The sequence below is a fragment of the Lissotriton vulgaris genome, chromosome 2_1 (assembly GCF_964263255.1).
Source record: "Lissotriton vulgaris chromosome 2_1, aLisVul1.2, whole genome shotgun sequence".
NCBI classification, from domain to species: Eukaryota; Metazoa; Chordata; class Amphibia; order Caudata; family Salamandridae; genus Lissotriton; species Lissotriton vulgaris.
The window spans coordinates 1,818,946,995-1,818,965,665 of NC_141687.1; the positions used below are offsets into that span (position 1 = coordinate 1,818,946,995).

The window sequence follows — 18,671 nt, forward strand, 5'->3', positions numbered from 1 at the left end:
ATAAAAGATTGTTGTGCTGCCTGAGTTTTTATACCTGTTTACCAACATCCCATTCTACTAACGCAGGCCTTTTTTAAAACACTACAATCCTGCTTAACAACACTCACGTGGGCTGGTAAGCAGCCTAGGATTGGATGGCAGACGCTCACACGTCCCTATCTCCATGGGGGTTCGCTGCTCCAGATTTCTATATGACCTATACGCTCAGGCGCATTTTGGTCACTAATGGTTTCACCCCCAATGATACATAGCACATTCTGCTGTGGAATATGAAGAAGTCCACCCGACCCCCCTTAGCGGGATAAGCGCCCAGCATCATTAAATCCCTCGACCTGGTGTATAGTACAACCAGAGCATGGCAAGCACTCGCAACACGAGCAAACAAAACTCCATTATACTCACCATTACTTCCACTAACGCACCACCCATCCTTATCAGTCACAAAGGAGACAGGGGCACTGGCTAGTTTGCAAGAGGCTGGGGTAAAGACCATGGGTGACTCTTTCCCTGCAGCATCTTTTCTCACTCTCATGGAGTTTGGGGGAGGATGGCACTGCAGTTCATTAGTGTTTTGCATACTATAAACTGAAGGCATCAATGACAGCACTATATCCATGCTTTCCCCAGGAACCACCTTCACTGACCTCACTGCAGTCCCTGCTTTCATGGGCTATTCATAAAAAAATTATGACTGACCTATACAGCTCCTCCCAGAGCGAAGGGGGTAGGTCCATAGACAAAGCCAAGGAGAGGTGTGACGCGATTCTGGACGCCCCGATAACACAGACAGACTGGGAATTTAACTGTGTCCTCCTGGACAGGTTTACACCAAACTTCAACCTCAAGATACTTACAAGCAAGCCTTCTACTCTGCCCTCCAGCTTCACAAATGTAGGCTGCGCACTGAGGCATCATGCGTGCAGTGTGGGTTAGCTGAAGCGGACTACTTGCATCTGTCATGGGCATGTGGTTCGGTGTTTCAATACTCTGGGCAGGTTACGCAGACACTATCCAAAATGTTAGGGATACGCATAGATTGTAGTTTCTCAATTTGTTCACTTGGCCTCATTAGAAAGCTCCCTCAGGCGACACACAAACTAACAGCAGTATCATTGTTAATGGCGAAATGCAGAGTGTCACTATGTTGGGGAGGTAGGAGTGCGCCACAACAATCTGATTGGTTGCAAGACATAGCATATTGTAGGGCTCAATTGTAAACGTAAGCTGAATTACCTCAGGCTTCTAGACCAAGAGATGCTTGGGCTCCATATGTAGCCTACATGCTGTCTACGGGCACTGACTAAAGCATTGCACTGGATTATACTTGCTGTATGCGGGGGGTAGAGGTGGGCGGCTGAGAGGTGCAATGATGTGTAAAACCTATGCATGTGGCTGGTCTCGGACGTTATGCCGGAGTTTTTGTTCTAATTTTTTAACTTTTCATTCTTTTGGTTATTTGTACAGGCTATTCCAGAGATATGTACAAAATCATAATAATAATAAAAAATGTGTCTTAAAGTCACTTCTATGATTAATGTTGTGGGGAATTGTGTAGATTGCTCTCTACTCCCAAGCACAGATCTGATCAGAGTCCGTGCATCATCGGGGGGATATTCGTATACAAAGACTGGATATCCAAAGTAACTAGTAATAGAAGATCTTCAGTGATATTAATAATGCCTTTCGTTAACAGAACAAGAACATATGTCCCTGAACAAGAGCACATGTCCCTGACATATGCTCTTGTTCTGTCTACAAAAGGCTTGACAAAAAGTAAAAATACTTACGTAGAGGTTCCAAAATGGAACAACACCAAAACACAGTGGGGAGTCCTGGTGGTTGATCTGTGTGTTTGTGGATCTTTGGCAAAGTAGCTTTATTGTCCTGCGCAACAAGCCACTAATGTCATTAGTTTTGTGTCTCGGCTCCTCCATGGTTCAGTGCTTTTAGCAATATCTGTAGTTCCACTGTGCTATGGTCTGTTCATGCACAGTATAAATATAATTTTTTCTGTCAGATTAATTTATAAGATTTACTCTTACCATGTTAGGCCATGCACTCTGTTCTCAAATGAACTCTTCACCTCTTTTTCATCATTACGAGTTTTGGACCTGCACTGATCTTTCGTTACAGCTGTGTGACACTCTCCTCTGTTGTGACGTATTTTCATATTTTATTTCTTCCATAACATTTCCTCCTATAGTTGATATTTCAACTCCTGGATCTAAACCTTGGTCTGCACTTGGCACTAGGTGATCTATATTGCCCTGAACATCTACTACTCAAGTTGGTGTTCTAACTGTAAACATCCCTCCCGCCTTGGTACCAATCCTTCTACAACCTGCTTAGACTAATTGGATCAAAGCGATACCAAAGGGGATGATGGACGGAGCGTTTGAGCAAATCAAGCACTCACCCCCAGTCAACTGAGTTTAGACATGGCCATATGCAAATAAGTCTTACCATGTGCCTCATGGGAACAGTCCAGCCATGCCTGCCAAGCCATGTCTTCCCTGGACCCGACACAAGCATCCTGGGACCGGTTTCGGATTCATAATCCTCATCAGCCAGGCTATCTTGAATCCAGTGGTAGAGTGAGCAAGGGAGCCCGTCTGGGCATACTCTGCCAACTTAGGGCAAACAAAGCAATACCAAAGGGGATGATGGACGGAGCATTTGAGCAAATCAAGCACTCACCCCAGTCAACTGATCTGGGTTTAATCCATCACCATTCTTTAGCTCAGTCCACCACCCCAGTTCAGACATGGCCATATGCAAATCAGTCTGACCCTGTGCCTCATGGGAACAGTCCAGCCCGAACTGCCAAGCCATGTCTTCCCTGGACCGGAAACAAGCATCCTGGGACCGGTTTCGGATTCATAATCCTCATCAGCCAGGCTATCCTGAATCCAGTAGTAGAGTGAGCAGGGGACCCACGTCTGGGCATACCCTTCCAATTTAGGGCGAACAGAGCAAAGGGGATGAACTGGGGTGGCATGGTGGCAAAATAACGATGGATTAAACCGAGATCTGTGACTGGGGGTGAATGTTTTGCCAATGTGCAATATTCCGTCCATCATCTTATGTGTTTTGGCTAATTGGATAGCACAATACACAGCTAGTAGGCTCACAGTAGCTGGCAACAAGGCTCCCAACAGGCCCGACATCAAGGATGGTAGAAAGGAAAACTAACCGGTAAACCATTTACCCGGGGCACCTCCTTCATCTACCATTTTCTTTTGTAGATAGTACAATGTTTGTATAGCCTCTGGCAAAGTTCCATTGTCCACATTGTTTGCTTGGATAAAAGTACACCGAGCAGTTCCTATCTTGGCACATACCCCTCCTTGCTTGGCCGTCATAAGATCAAGTACATAACTGTGCTACATTCATCATTCTCATAGCACGCAGCTCTTCCTTTATGGCATTGAATCCATATTTTGTATTGTTGAGGAGCTCCTATTGAGTTATCTGCAGCCATCAAGCTGTTGCCTTAACCTGAACAAACTGCAGAATTCTCCCAAAGAACAGCTGTGCATCATTAAATAACCGATACCCTTGAGGATTACCGTTCCACATGGTAGTGCTGTTGGAATGGGTGAATACAATGTCAAAGAATGTCTTGATATGTGCGAGTCCGACAACAGCGTTATCTGTAAATGCAATGTGAACGTATGCCATAGCCTGTGCCCGCATAATCCTGTCAAGGCCCATTACAGCAGCACTGACATCAGCAATATTGATACCAAGGTATGTCATAATCCATGCCTGTGCGATATTATTGTTGCCAATAAGAACAATGTAAATTTATGTTCAGGCCAAAGCAATACCAGAAAGATGACGACTGAATGCGCTATGTGGATAATGTTGATAAAAAATTATACCAGTGGCTGCCATAATATTCTTAGGAGTTCCAATGAACTCTCATCATTGCTTTAGGATTCACCCAACATGACCTACCCATCAGCCCGATACATGGTTAGGTAGGTCCTGCGACCCATGCCTATAGAGTAACAGGTCAATGGTAGGGTTCTCTATAAACTAAAAGCAAACAAAGCACCCAGGGAAAACCCTGATCGATTCCACCCAGAGTTGCACCACAATTAAGTCTGAGGTAATTGGCCCCAATAAAACCCACTTGGCCAAAGGCTTGTGTTCCCCTGAAATACCACAAAGCTAGATGCCACTTGTAGATAGGTACACTCAACCAGTCAGGACACAACATGTACACCTCACGTAATGAATACTCGCTCCTCACGCTCGACATCTGGACACATACAAACTGGTTCTCCCCAAGGTCGAGAGCCACCTTTGTCCTTATCTGATGCCCGCAATTTCTTGATTTACAGCTCAAATGCGTTTGTGGAATATAAAGATTGTTTTATTCTACCTCATGAACTGTATATAACCATGGCCAACACTTTGTACATTGAGAGTTTTTGAGCTGACTCACTCTGTCCAGGCTCTCACGGCTGCAGCGTTTAATAAAATCAACTCGTTCCTGTTTTGCCAAACGCCTCTTGTCTTGTCATTCGTTTAAGGTAAATTCATATCCGAGTAACAGTGCTATAATACTCTGTAGTTCTCTTCCTTTGATGATGATGATGATGATGATGCAAAAAAGTTGTTGGACGACTCATGGGGTGTTCATGTAGAGTAGATATATGAATTACCAAGACTGGCGTGCAATGTGACCAATGTACAGACGTCACCCCAGTTCAGTGGTAGCTGGGTGTACAGCAGTTCTCCATACTGCATACCTGCCAACTTGAGACGCAATCTCACTGTGTGAGGAGGAGGTGGGGTCTTGAAGGGGCAGGGCATGTACCAAGAAGTACTTATGAGGCACTTTTGAACCCCATCCCCCTTTCTTCCCAAAAAAATAAAAGAGAGCATGCTGGGACTTGTGTCCCCCCTTAATGGATGTCAGCAGTTCTAAGCCTTGGAAAATGAGCTGGGAAACCAGTATTTACAGTGGTTTTGAGCATGTTTTCCCTGCCACTATTTGATATTGCCTCCTCGCTGGGAGAACATGCAATGGGAGCCGATATTGTGTGTCACACGGTGGCATCGTGTGAGTTGGCAGGTATGCACTACCAATAATAGGCCATGAGGATGGAGGTGCCCCCCTGCATATTAGTGTTATCAATTGTGGCGCTACTGTTGGCCACGTCATACATTAACAGTGCCATTTCCTCTGAAATACAAAGAGATGTTAGTCTCGTGCCTGTCTGAGGTCTCAGTGTAGTATCTATCCAAATGTAACGTGCAGCGTTGTTGTCTCAAATTTGCGCCCACTTTTCTACTACAACCCTACTAACATCAGAACCATTACATAATGACATGACCGATCAGGAGAATTCATTATCGGAATGCCACTGATTATGGGCAAGAATTTATCCAGTGACTTTAAATCTTGTCCTAGGAACATAATCTGGGGTTAAAGAATTTACTAAGTAAGTATTGCACTCCATGGTTAGGCGTGTTACTCCTAAAAATTCTAAATCTAAAACCATCTGGATCCAGTCTACAGTGTTAGGAGGACCTATCGTCGTCATGGTTGATACCTCTTCTGCCATGTCCTGTCTAAATGTAAGAATATATAAAGCTCCTGCTGAAGAGTCATATTTTGTGGAATTGACTAGAAACGTTCTACTTTAACATGTGTTAATTACATTTGGGCTTTAATCCTACACAAGTAAAGATTCAACAGACAGAGAGCTGTGCTTGGGGGTACTCCCTTAGTAGAATGTAGCCGAGCTGATCCTGTAGCATGAGGAAATAGAGAGCAAACGTAACATGATTCATTGGTACTTTGTGAACCTATGTCTGATATATTCTGATACCATATATCTGATAATCTGGTATGAACATTAAGGAACACATTAACATGAATAGAAAGTTCTCTTTGTGGTTATGTGAGATAATAGCTAAAAAATATGTCCCTGTAAAAGAGCAACAATAGAAAAGATAGTATTAAGAGACAAAAAAGAAAAGGAAAACAAAATACATAACTTTGGTGCAGTTGATCAAAAATTTGTGCAGAGGTATTTTTATGGTGACAATCTTCTTCTCCCTCTTGTTCCATTTACATCTATGATGCTTGGCATGATGTTGGATTCAGATGAATATAGGTGAGGTGGAACCAAGACTTCCTTCCATCTACCTTGAGTGCAGTGGGGGGAGCGTGAGGGGGGTGTCACCAAGGTCACTGTGAATGGTCCAGCGTCTCTGGGCTCTCCATTTCCATACTAAATTGTGTACAAAAACCTTGTCATCTAGGTGCACAACTGGGAAGTTGACCTCCGGGGTTGCGCGCTTCTCCTTTCCTTTGGTAACCTGTTTAGAAATTAACTTTGCAACCTTGATTAATTCATAAAGGTAAACATACATTTCATCATTTAGGATTTCCACTGAACTTTCTCCCTGGAAGTTACTTCTAGCGCAGGTACTTACACATTCATAGGTCTCCCTGTCACTATCCAATGGGATGTCAGGTGATGATCAGAACCAGGTGTGTTTCTAAGGGAAAAGAGTGCCAGTGGTAGACAATACAACTACTTCTTATGCAACGTGGCACACAACTTTGAAAATACACAGATTGTTAATCTGGAAAGCTACCACGTCCCAGTAAGTGCCCCCTTTGTATTTACACAATCTGTGTATTTTCAAAGTTGCGTCCACAACTTTGAAAATACACAGATTGTTAATCTGGAAAGCTACCACGTCCCAGTAAGTGCCCCTTTTGTATTTACATCGCCCATTAGGGAGACAAGGAACCTCCTTGTACATCCTATTTTAACTCCGATCCTTTCAAACAATTGCGGGTCTTATCCCACAACACAACATAGGAACCGAGGAAGGTCCTATCCCAACGGCCATTGAACTGGCTCCACATAAAGTATGTACTTCAGTTTCATTGTAGTCCTGGTGCGAGATTATTCTTTCTAAATTGGTAGATATATTCATTGCCATTGTATCATTTGTAGGCGCTCCTGTTCCTTTTGTGTCCTGATGAAGACCCCACCATGAGGTTTCCAACAACCCTTACAACCAGGGGTCGAAAAGTAGACAACTAGCCCATGGCATTTCTCTGAGCACAGGAATAACCAATGGATTAACACAGATCCTATGCTCAAGAGCATTACGGAACTACCGATCTATACCAGACTGTAAAGGCTGCATTACAATTCACTGTGATTGTTTCATGGTCACAACACCTTTACCCGGTCCCCACTCTTATCCCATCACACCCATCCCATCTAACTACCCCCTTTCTTGTGCACCTAAGAGCGCGTTGATATACTATAATGTAAATGGCTCTCAATCTGATGAGCACACTTGTTCTTTTCAATGTGTCTTTTCTAAGTTTTCCTTGATAAAATGAAGTAATTGAATATGCTTTAAAGTTTTGATTTATCTAAGCTTGTAACTCAATGACTGATACTCAGTATCTTACCTATAACGTGCTAGAATAAAATATGCACTGCACCTATGGACTGTTCATAATTTAAGTTGCATAAGTTTGATTTGTGATACATATCGTCATTTGCTGTCTATGAAAGCAATAGACTCCGACCACCTTCATACGTACCTAACTGAACATTTCACAGCGGCCACTGCTTGTGGTAACACAAGTGCTTCTGTTAGAGCGTCTAGGAGATACTTGTGCATAAAAGGGCTTCCCCGATTTGAGAAAACCTCTCCTCCTCCATCTCATTTATTTATTTATTTATTTATTTTTTGGAAGACCTTTATTGTACATAACATTGTTGTCATACATTATACATTTCGTGTCATGCATGGGCCGGTCGGGCCATGTATAAATAGCAGGGTCCATAATCGAATGACACAGCCATTTAGCTGGTAACCCGGGGGTCCGGCGGCGATATTCAGAAATATTCATAGGCAACTGTTTGGTATTCAGCTGTATAAATGTTAGGTCTACATTTTATGTTTTATTATGAACATAAACATTGCAGAGTAGGTCAAGCATTAGTGCAGTTGTATTCAGTGCTCAGCTCTCCCCTGAGGATCCGTGCGCTCGTTGTGGAGAAATAATGGTGGGGGAGCTGTTCCTATGTGGTAGCTCAGGTGAGTGTGAGTAATGCTGACGCGGGTGTAACAAAATGCGCGATGGTATAGCTCACTGAGGAGTAGAACAAGCGGTGAAGCTAGGCATGGCATGCATAGAGCCATTGTGTGTACGAAGACCAGGACGTCTGATGGCGCAGTGTGCAAGTGATTCTCCCATGATATGAGTAGGAGAGCGCAATGTGGAAGATCGAGGGGCGGTGAAAATGTATTGTATGTCCTGGTCATATCTTATCATATGTGAGGTACTAGCGTGTGTCTGCATCTAGCTGCTGTCCTTGGGCGCTGTCGCGGCTCGGTAGGCAGCAGGTGGTGTGAGTTCCGTTAGAGGGCCGCTTCTTGTCAGTTTCATGATGCAATGGTTGCTTCCTTCTGCGATAGGGGAGGGGATCTGGTCAGGAACTTGACTAGCAAGGTAACTAATCCCTATGTCTTAATAACTGTGGGAAGGAGAGATTACCGTGAGTAGGAAAACCGGTGAGATCAGGGGAGGAGGGGAGAGGGGGGAAGAGCGGAGATCGTTAAGTGTCCCATTTGGGGGCGGCTGGAGCAGGGTGGGATGCAGCTGGCTGTCTCGTAATATTGGGCATGGGGGGGGTGCACTCAGCCATGACTTTTGTGGTCGTCCATGTGCGTCTTCGTGATGGCAACAGGGCTTGTCGCCTCACGTTATCCCTCGCTCCAGGCAGGCGCGCTGGTATGTCTTGAGTAGGTCATCCCAGAGCTGAGCGATGGGGAATTTCCGAAGCCCTGCAGTTTCCTCCCGGAGAAGGACTGTGCTTTCCGCGCGTGCCCAGTTGGTGAAGGGGGTGCTCCAGTGTCGGATTTGCGGAGGGGTCACGGCTTTCCAATGCTTAGTAAGCAGGCGTTTCGCCGTTATGAGACCCATGTCCCAGAAGCGCACTTGCACCTTGTTAAATTTTGTGCGTCTATATAAACCTAGGATGTACGCCTCCCAAGTGTGGGGCAGCTGTTCGTCGGCGCCCTGGTTGAGTAGTGCTGCGACGTCGTCCCATTACGGACGAATATTTGAACAGTGCCACAGCATGTGTAGGAGGTCAGCTCCGGGCAGGGAGCAGCGTTGGCAGGTAGCAGTCGTGGTCGCGAAGTATCTGTTAATTTTGTCAGGAGTGAGGTAAGCGCGGTGCACTATGTAAAATTGAATTATTTTAAAACGGGGGTTGCGTGGGATGTATGTTGGTCCAGCCAGGATCATCTCCCATTCTTTGTCGGTCCAGTCCCGTCCTCTGTCTGTCGCCCATTTCGTCCGCAGCGGTGTCGTCAGTGGTTGTGAGTGCGTCTGCAGGGCTTGCGCTAGCCAGTGGATGACGTGTGAGCCATTACCCATGACGTGCAAGTATTGCACAAAGGTGTGCATCGGCAGCTCCTCCGTCATGTCGCCCCAGGAAGCGGTGAGCGTACGCAAAAGGGATGCGTGTAACAGGAACTGACAAGCTGGGAGGCCCGTGTCAGCCGCCAGGGTCGCGAAGGGGAGTAGCTCTCCATCGGCATACAGGTCGCTAAGTGTGTCAACGCCAGCCTGCGTCCAAGCTGCTAGGCGTGCCTTCGTCAGCGCGCCTGTCGGGCTCGGAGTGCCCAGTAGGGGCAGTATCGGGGCATATGGTGTCGTTGATCGCGTGAGTTCCAGACATCTCAGAAAGCACTTACGTGCTACTGCAAGGTGCAGCTGGGAGGGGCAGGGAGTCTTGGTGAGTGGGTGGAACAGTGTGCAAAGTTGGGGTTGCGTCCAGGCAGGGGTGTCCGAGGCAGTATCATCGAGGTGTTTGCCGCTTAGCCATCCCGTCACCCACTGTATTTGCGCCGAGAGATAGTACAGTTCCATGTTTGGAACCGCTAGGCCCCCCGAGTCAGTGGGCATATACAATTTGGTCAGCGCCACCCGGGGACGGCCCGAGTTCCAAATAAGGCTCCTCTGCAGGACCTCCAGGTCTCTGAATACTCTGCAAGGCACGTACGTGGGAAGATTGGCAAAGTAGTATATTAGTCTGGGCAGTACAAGCATTTTGGTCAGCGCTATTCGGCTAGGAACATTGAGGGGCAGGGTGTTCCAGAAGGTGATTTGTGCCCTGATTGAGGCGATCGTCCGCAGAAGGTTCTCTTCCAGGACGTCTGTCAGATCTCGGTAGATTTGTATACCCAGGTACCGAAAGGTGGTAGGGTACCATTGCAGTCTCCCCCCGCCCAGGCAGATGTCACACTCAGGTGTATCAGAACTGAAGGGGTCGGCCCCAGACTTGGCCCAATTGACTTGTAGACCCGACATCTCCTCGAACGTGCGGAAGACGTCAGTAAGGGAGGCCGGGATGTCAGTGATGTCTCTGACATACAGCAGTAGATCGTCTGCATAGAGTGACACTGCATGTAGGCCGTCCGCCAGCGGAATCCCCCATTCAGGTCCCTGCGTCCTGAGAATCGTGGCCAGGGGTTCCATCGCCAGCGAGAACAGTATGGGCGATAAGGGGCAGCCTTGTCTGGTGCCCCTCCGAACCCGGATCACGTCCGAGAGCAGCGTGCCTGTGCGGACCTGAACCGTCGGTCTATCATATAGGAGGCCCACCATAGCCACGTAGTCGTCTCCCAGCTGGCAGTTCTCAGTAACTGCTCTAAGGAACGGCCACTCGACCGAGTCAAAGGCCTTTTCCAGGTCCAATATCAGGCACCCTGCCCTAGGCCATTGCTGAACAGCGTACTTTTGTACCCGGAAGAGGCGACGGATGTTGTGGGAGGTGTGCGTTGGAACAAAACCGTTTTGGTCTGGGTGAACCAGGTGGGGTATGTGCGGAGCCAGTCTACGGGCTAGTGTGGAGGCTAGGATTTTGTAGTCCGTATTCAGGAGCGCTAGGGGGCGGTACGAGCCCATCTGTGTGCTGTCTTTGTTCGGTTTAAGAATGGAGATTAGAGTGGCCTCGTTTAACGTAGGGGGTAAGGCCGCGTCCTCCACGGCAGCGGCGTACTTTTTCAACAGTTCCGGGACAAGGATGTCAGAGTTAGCCGTATAGAATTCTGCTGGAAGCCCGTCCGGGCCCGGGGATTTACCGTTGGACAGGGAATATTGCTTCGCGAATTTCATCTGAGTCAAGTGTGGCCCCCAAGTCGGTCTGTTGAGCAGGTGTGAGCTGTGGTATGGGAAGGGGGGAGAGGTAGCCAGTGATGTCAGGGCAGGGGGTTGCTAGCCGGGAGCGGTATAGTGTTGTGTAGTGGGTGGTAAACGCATTGTGAATGCGGCGCTGAGTATACAGGAGGCCTTGCCCCTCCACGTGTATAGCTGTCACAGGGGTCACGCGGTTTTCCTGCGAAATCAGCCAAGCTAGGAGCTTGCCTGGTCTATCGCCCAGGTGATGTGTTCTCGCCGAGTATGCTGCATAATTAATGTTGCGCAGGCGCTCCAGCAGTCGCGCGTGTTCCGCCTGTGCTACCCGCAGTGAGTCAGCATCCCCCTCGACAGCCCCCTCCTCCCTGTCAAGCAAGTTGGTTTCCAGACTGGTTAGGTCGTTCTCTAGTTGGTGCCCTATGCTTCCCTGGGTTCTCAAGCAATGGCCCCTAATCACCACTTTAAATGCGTCCCATCCTACCTGGGGGGAGGACGCTGTGCCTGTGTTTTCCTCGAAGTATTGGGCAGTGCGTGTGAGGAGGGAATTGCGGAAAGTCGCATCAAGTAGTAGTGCTGGTTGTAGCCGCCAGGTGGGTACAGGGGGGCGTGGGCATTCCCAGGACAGAGACAGGAAATGTGGGTTATGGTCCGAGTGTGTGCGGCCCATGTATCGTGCATCTGTCACTAGAGGCAAGAGTGTGGCAGACGCCATGAACCTGTCAAGGCGGACATGTAGGTCGTGGGCGCCAGAGTGGTAAGAGTAGACTCGCGTGCCGGGGTTGCGAGATCGCCAAACATCTTGGAGGTCCCATTGTGCAGCCCAACCAAGTAAGGCTTTCGTGGCGGCTCGTGTAGGCGCGTGAAGTACGGGTGGGGAGGAGCGGTCCGGTGTCGTGTCTAGAGTGCAGTTATAGTCCCCACCCAATATCCATGGGATCGCATGCCAGGCCGCCAGCGCGGTGGAAAGGCGCGTCAGGAAGATACCATGATCGACATTAGGGGAATATAGAGAGACCAGGACCACCTGCTGCCCATCTAATCTGCCCTGTACAGCAACAAATCTACCCACCCGGTCTATTATGGCATCAGTGATTGTCCAAGGGGTGCCAGGGCGAACCCACACAAGCGCGCCACGAGCGTACGAGGAGTAGTCCGTGGCATAGAGCTGGCCGCGCCATCTACGGTGCAGTGCGTGTACCTCTGCCTTGTTCAGGTGCGATTCTTGGAGTAGTGTAATGTTGATCCTGTGGCGTTTCAGATAGGAGTAGATTTGGTAGTGCCTGGCCGGTGTGTGCATCCCCCTGACGTTCCAGGTGCATAATCGTATATCAGCCATAACTGTCTAGTATGTGGTGTCCCCTATCCCCCCTGCGCCGCAGCGTCTCGCGTGTAACCCCCCGCCAAAGCCAGCGCCCCGCCCGTGATACAAAGAGGTTACCAGCTTTAAGTGCATTGCAAATCAGTCTCCAGCAAGTTAGAAGGGGAAGGTAGGGAGGGAAAACAAATGGCCTCAACATGGCAATAAAGTCGAAAATACCAAAAGGTCGGCTGCACAACATGTCGCTGTCCAAACACTCTAATGAGCTCGTAAACTATACAGTTCTGGGGGGTTTCGTGTGGCTTATACGTGCAGGAGTAATAGTCACAGCGTGGTTAGTGGGGAGTGCTGCGTCCCTCCCGGGCGTGTGAGAAAGGCCGTCGCTGTCTGGCTGGTGCCCAGGCCTCGCCAGCCGGTACAATGTCAATGGCATGTTCCAAGTGTCATTGGTGGGGGGGGGTCAGGGCCCCCGGAGGGAGAACTCTTTCCTCCGGCAACCAGGGCAGTGGTGTCTTGGTATGAGCAGCACTGTAAATCGATCTCCAGTGCCCGGCAGTGAGCGGTCGGGCCAGGTGTAAGAAAGAAAAAGCAAACGAGTACTCACAGTGATTGGTGCAGCCCTGGTCCGTCGGGCCGGGGAGGCTGAGTCCATGGGTGAGCGCACAGGTTACCTGCATGGGGGTGGGCATCCATACAGGCGTTGAGGTGCGCTAGTGCTGCATGCTGGAGGCGCATCATTTGTCAGGCCCCCTGGTTTAGCCAAAGAGGTCCTGCTGTCTGTGGTGTGATATCCGGGAGTCCCTCGGAGCCCTGTGTGTCCGGCATTCCGTACACTGCCTCATCGTCTGTCAGGGATGCAGTCGGGCTGGCGTTCGGGTGTGGCGATTGGGAAGGTGAGTTGCTAATTTCCACCACTCTGCGTAGAGCGTCTCGTTGGTCCTGTAGGATTTGGTCCATGGGTGGAGAGTGTGTGGGCGCTTCGCGGTTTCGTGGTGATGAGGGAGTCCCGCGGCGGCGCCGTCTTCTCGATCCTCGAGTCCGTTCCGTGGTGGCAGTTCCTTGCGCTTTCCTAGGTACGTCCGGTTGTCCCGCATCAAGCCAGGCCTCTGCTTCCTCCGGGCTTGTGAAGAAGTGTGTTTTATCTTGAGCGACAACTCTGAGTTTGGCCGGGAAGAGCAACGAATATTTGAGATCTGCTTGGCGTAGGCGTCTCTTCACTGCCAGGAATGAGTGTCTTTGCCTTTGCACTTGCACAGTGTAGTCAGGGAAGAACATCACTGTGGCATTGTCTATTTTAACTTCCCCCAGCTTCCTGGACTCGCGTAGTATTGCATCACGGTCCCTGTAATTGAGGACCCGGAGAAGGAATGGTCTGGGGTTCGAGCCAGGCGGCAGTGGTCTCGTGGGCACTCGGTGGGCCCGTTCCACCACGAAGTAGGGCGACAGTGCGTCCTCCGGCAACAGATCGCGCAGCAAGTCCTCCACGCGGCGAGCAGGATGCGTCCCTTCCCATTTCTCCGGAATGCCCACCAGGCGGATGTTGTTCCGTCGCGCCCGTCCTTCCGCATCCTCGGCGCGGTCCTCTAGGAACTCTACTCTGTTTAGGAGATCCCGTATGTGTTTGTCCGCCTGGGTAACCTTCGGTTCGATGGTCGTTACCGTGCTCTCCAGCGTCGAGGTCCGGTCTTGGACTTTTTTGTGGTCGGCTCGTAGGTGCGTCAGGTCGATGGCCACACTATCGATCCTGGTCTCCAGGGAAGTGCGTGTCTGTTGGAGGGATTCTTCCATCCTTTCCATAGCCGCCAGCACGCTGTCCAGGTTTCGACGCCACCTGTTCCGCTTCCATCTTGGATGTTGCTTTCGACTGCTTCCCCTTCGTTGACGCAGTCCCTAATCCAGAGCGCGATCTCACCCCCGCAGACATGGGCCAGGCAGGGCATGCAAGTGGACCACGCTGTCAGGAGGAGGATAAGCAGCAGCACGGATTATGTATCCGGCAAGAAAGGAGAACCTCTGTGGGCTTCAGGCTGTCCCCGCAGGTTGCCACACAGTGGCCTCAGTCCCAGGCCTTCGAGTGTTGTGGAGCAGGCCCCTTCTGCCGCAGCGGCGGTCACCTCAGGCCACAGAGGGCAATTGTCTTGCAGGCGGGCGTGGGGCCTGTCCGCAGCTCAGTCGTGCTTCACAGGTAGTAGGACCTGGGGTGGGCGAGAGCGTAAGGCCAATCTCTCATCAGGCAGTAGGGGCAGGTCTGTAAGTTATTCTAAGTAGGCAAGTGGGCTCCGCAAGTCATATCCCACAGCGTGCAAAGTGTTGTGAATTGCGGCGTGGTCCGGTCGGCTCTGCGGGGGGGGAGAACGCGTGGGTGTCCCCAGCAATCAGCGCCTTCTCAGCGCTGCTCGTTCGCGCCCAGGCGCCGTCCATGGCAGTCTATAGTGTCCCAGCGTGTGTAACATGCAGGGGGGGGGGGGGGGGGGCGACCCCCAGGCACCGGACGGGGGGCGCTCGTGCGGCCTCAGGCGTCTCGTGGTCTCTGTGGCCTTCCGCGTGGCCTGGGCAGTCTAGGGTAGCGTCGAGTCCTCGTCGTAGCGCCCCCGGTATGGGGTCCCCGCTTACCTCCGTCTTCTGGATGGGCCGCAGGGCCGCCGCCGGACAAGGTCGCCACTCTCGGCCGCCCCCTGCCTTCCCAATGGGGGTTCCAGGCGTCGCTGCTGAGGTGGGGTGCAGGGTCGGGGATGAGGAGGGGCCACGGTAGAGGCCGCTCAGTCCTCCTCGCGGGATCGCGGCAGTTCCGGTGCAGGTCCTGTACCAAGGCCTAGTCGGCCGCCAGGATCCCCGGTCTCGCCCAGCAGTGCCCACCGGCTAGGACGCAAGCAGGGCGGCGTCAAGTTGGCCAGCCTCGCCGGAGCGGAGCCCCCGCACCGATCCGTCCCAAAATCGGGCCACCAGCGGGGAACAAGTGCGGGCGGGTCCGCCAGCAGTTTCAGGTCGGTAGGATAAGTATGGCCGGAGAAAGGACCCGGGGTAAGGGAGCTTATGCAGGAGCTCTACCCGGATGCGACCATCTTCGTTGCGTGTTAAGCCACGCCCCCCCTCTCTTACTCCATCTCATAATGATGGAATGTGCAGTGGCAGTCACATAAGCTGAATCTGAAAAATTGTGATTACTTTTCCTGCTCCTTACTTAAAAACCTATGAATAATGTGCTGGTAGTGTTAACTGCTTTACTATGTGGAGTGTCAGAAGAGTCATGCTGACTGCTGGTGCACCTGTGTGTCTTACTCCTGTATCCTGGTCAATAGTAAAAGAACCATCAACAAAATAGACAAAGCTACAGAGTATAGGGTCCACTGTTACTGGAGTAGATTCAGTAGGAATGTAAGTTGTGCAGTCATACGCATCATCCTCAGAATCTAATAAAGGATTAGCAAAAAATATTGCAGGATTCACTGTATGACACGTCACTACTTTCGAAGACGGTAGTGACAATATCACCTCATATCCTAACACACCGTGTAGTCCGAGTAATCTTAACCTTTTGAAAGATAGCAAACACTGCATGCTCTGCTTATAGAGCGGTAAAGGAGCCCCATGACAATGGAGGTGCTCTTCTGCACTGCAAAGCTGCAGTGGCAAGAGCTTGTTCACAAGGATAATATCCTCTAATCACTGACTCCAACTGTCTATTAAAGTATGAAATGGGTTTGTGTCCTAAAGGATATTTCCGGATAAGGACAGCTGTCATCACTTTAGCATTGCAATGTCAAAATAGATAAAACTTATTGGTATGATCAGGAGTTCCCAAAACCGGAGCATTCGTTATCTCAGTTTTCAATTTCTGAAAAGACTCCCTCATCTCTGGTGTCCATGTTATCTTGTCATTCTTGTCTTTTGCTTATTTGATAGGTGTCAGAGGTCCTATTAAAGTGCTGCAATCAAAAACCTATTGTCTCACATAATTGCAGAGACTAAGAAACTTCTGCATTCCTTTTACAGTTTCTAGCTCAGTCATTTGACAAATGCATGCTGCTCTTTCAGAGGTTGCTCGTCAACCAGAAGCTGACAGTACTTGCCCTAAATATTGGATTTCCTCCTGGCAATACTGGGCTTTGTCTCTTTCTACCTTGTATTCGCTCTGTGTCAGAGTAACCAAAAGAGATATGGTATCTTTCTTACACTGCTGTTCTGCAGAATTCCAAACTAGTCTGTCATCGACATACTGCAACTATGTGCTGTCACACTAAACATTTCACAGATAATTTTTCACCACCCTGTTGAAAATTCTAGGGGACTCACAATACCCCTGGGGTAAACAAGAAATACAAATACTGTGTCCCGCAATAGGAGAACACTGTAAAATAATGGCTGTCTGGATAGAGAGAGATGCAGAAAAAGGCATTCTTCAGATCTATAACAGAGAAATATTTAGCATCTTGAGGTATATTTGTTAAAGTGATGGAGGGGATCAAGACCAATTGGAAACCCTGGGATCACTACATTGTTCAGGGGGCACAGGACCATACGCCAAGTATTGCCCTCAAACTTCTTAACCGGGTAAATTAGGTTGTTTTAAGAAGTGTTCCAGGGTAAATCACTCTTTGCTCTAGCTGTGCCTCTATAGTTGGGAGGATGCTCTCTGTTTCTTTAGAAAGATGATACTGTCCCACTATGTAAGATAGCACCTTCCCTTAATGGTGTAGGAGTATGAATAAGGCCTACATCATGGGGATCCTTAGTCCACAAGGTGTCTGGTACTTGGTAGGGATCGGCTTCTCTAACAGAATCCAACGTTTTACCTGGTGTCAGGTGTCCTTACTTCTAATACTGTCCTCAACGGTATGTCATCCTGAAAGCCTACAGCTGTTTTCTTAGATTTGTCAACAGACAGTTGATCATCCAATATTTCCCTAACCATTTTACCTGACTCAATAAATACAATACGATACATGCCCATTAAACATGGTTATGGCCACTGGATGTCAGAGCGCCGTAGGTCGGTGTTACCTGTAAGGCCTGTATTTACAATCTTAACTCTGTGTCAGGCATCCAAGAATCTTGCCCTTGTCGCCGTAAATTGAATTCTCTAGGTTACTGGACCTCCTTTCTCAGTAACTCTGGTACCTCTGGAAAGATTATATACAATGCTGTGGCAAATGCCTATACATCAGCAGGTTGTGATCTCCAATAGAGGAATCTAGTGTTACTGTCATAATCCTGAAAGGTGAAATTCCAGGAGTAGAAAAAATCAATCATGGTGCCATCCGACTCAGTGTATGGTCATATTTAACTTGGCCATAAGATCTCTCCCTAACAGATTAGCTGAGGCAGATGAAGAAAACGGAAAACAGGTATCAATATACCCCCTTCCTATTTACATCTACACTGGTTTAGTAAATGGAACCCTCATTACTTCCCCAGAGAATCCTTGTGTGGCCATTGATCTATTACAGATTGGAAAGTCTCCCTCTTTAAAGCATGACCGAGTTGCTCCTGTAGCTATGAGTAATGCATACCTTTTATTATTGTTAGCTACTGTCACAGTGGAATCCTCATCTGGCCTGTGCATCACTGACAATACTGGACACATGGAAATACTTTTTGGGCACCCTCGTGTATATACTCCCACATAACTTGTCTGGAAAGGATTTCCTCCTCTCCCAATTACACCTTCCTATCCACTTTGATGTGGAGGCATCGTTGGGGGTGCTTGGTAATTTTGCTGTGGCAGCACTTGTTGTGCTTGAGACATTACAGATTGCTGCACATTTTGTGGTGGTGTTTGAGGTACATATATTATTTTTGGTGTAGACTTTGGCTGTACTGCTGTATTTCCTGGCTGGTTGTAAACTCCTGTCCTTCCATTTTGTTCATCCCATCTCTTAGTTCTGCAATCTCTCTAATAAAAAAAAAAGTCCATATCTGTGACAGTAGTGACATACTTGGTCCATCCTTTGGGGACCTATCCTGCCTCTTTCTATGATTCCTCGTCCTCCTCTACTACTTCTTGTGGCCTAACATTACCCTGCTGTTGTGGATAGTGTTATTGGGTGGTGCCTGGGACCTATCCCAAAGAAATTGCAGTCATCCGAGTGGTGGCTGCTACTACTGCTCCTTCCAATGATCCTTCCTTTGACTACCAAATTTGCTGGT

The 18,671-nt window shown here is 49.0% G+C and overlaps 1 protein-coding gene across 2 annotated transcripts in view; it reads left to right on the plus strand.

Annotated features, from left to right (window-relative positions):
* The window catches only part of BLM (BLM RecQ like helicase), a 451,097-nt gene that overhangs the window by 186,898 nt on the left and 245,528 nt on the right, over positions 1-18,671 (plus strand). The window lies entirely within an intron of this gene.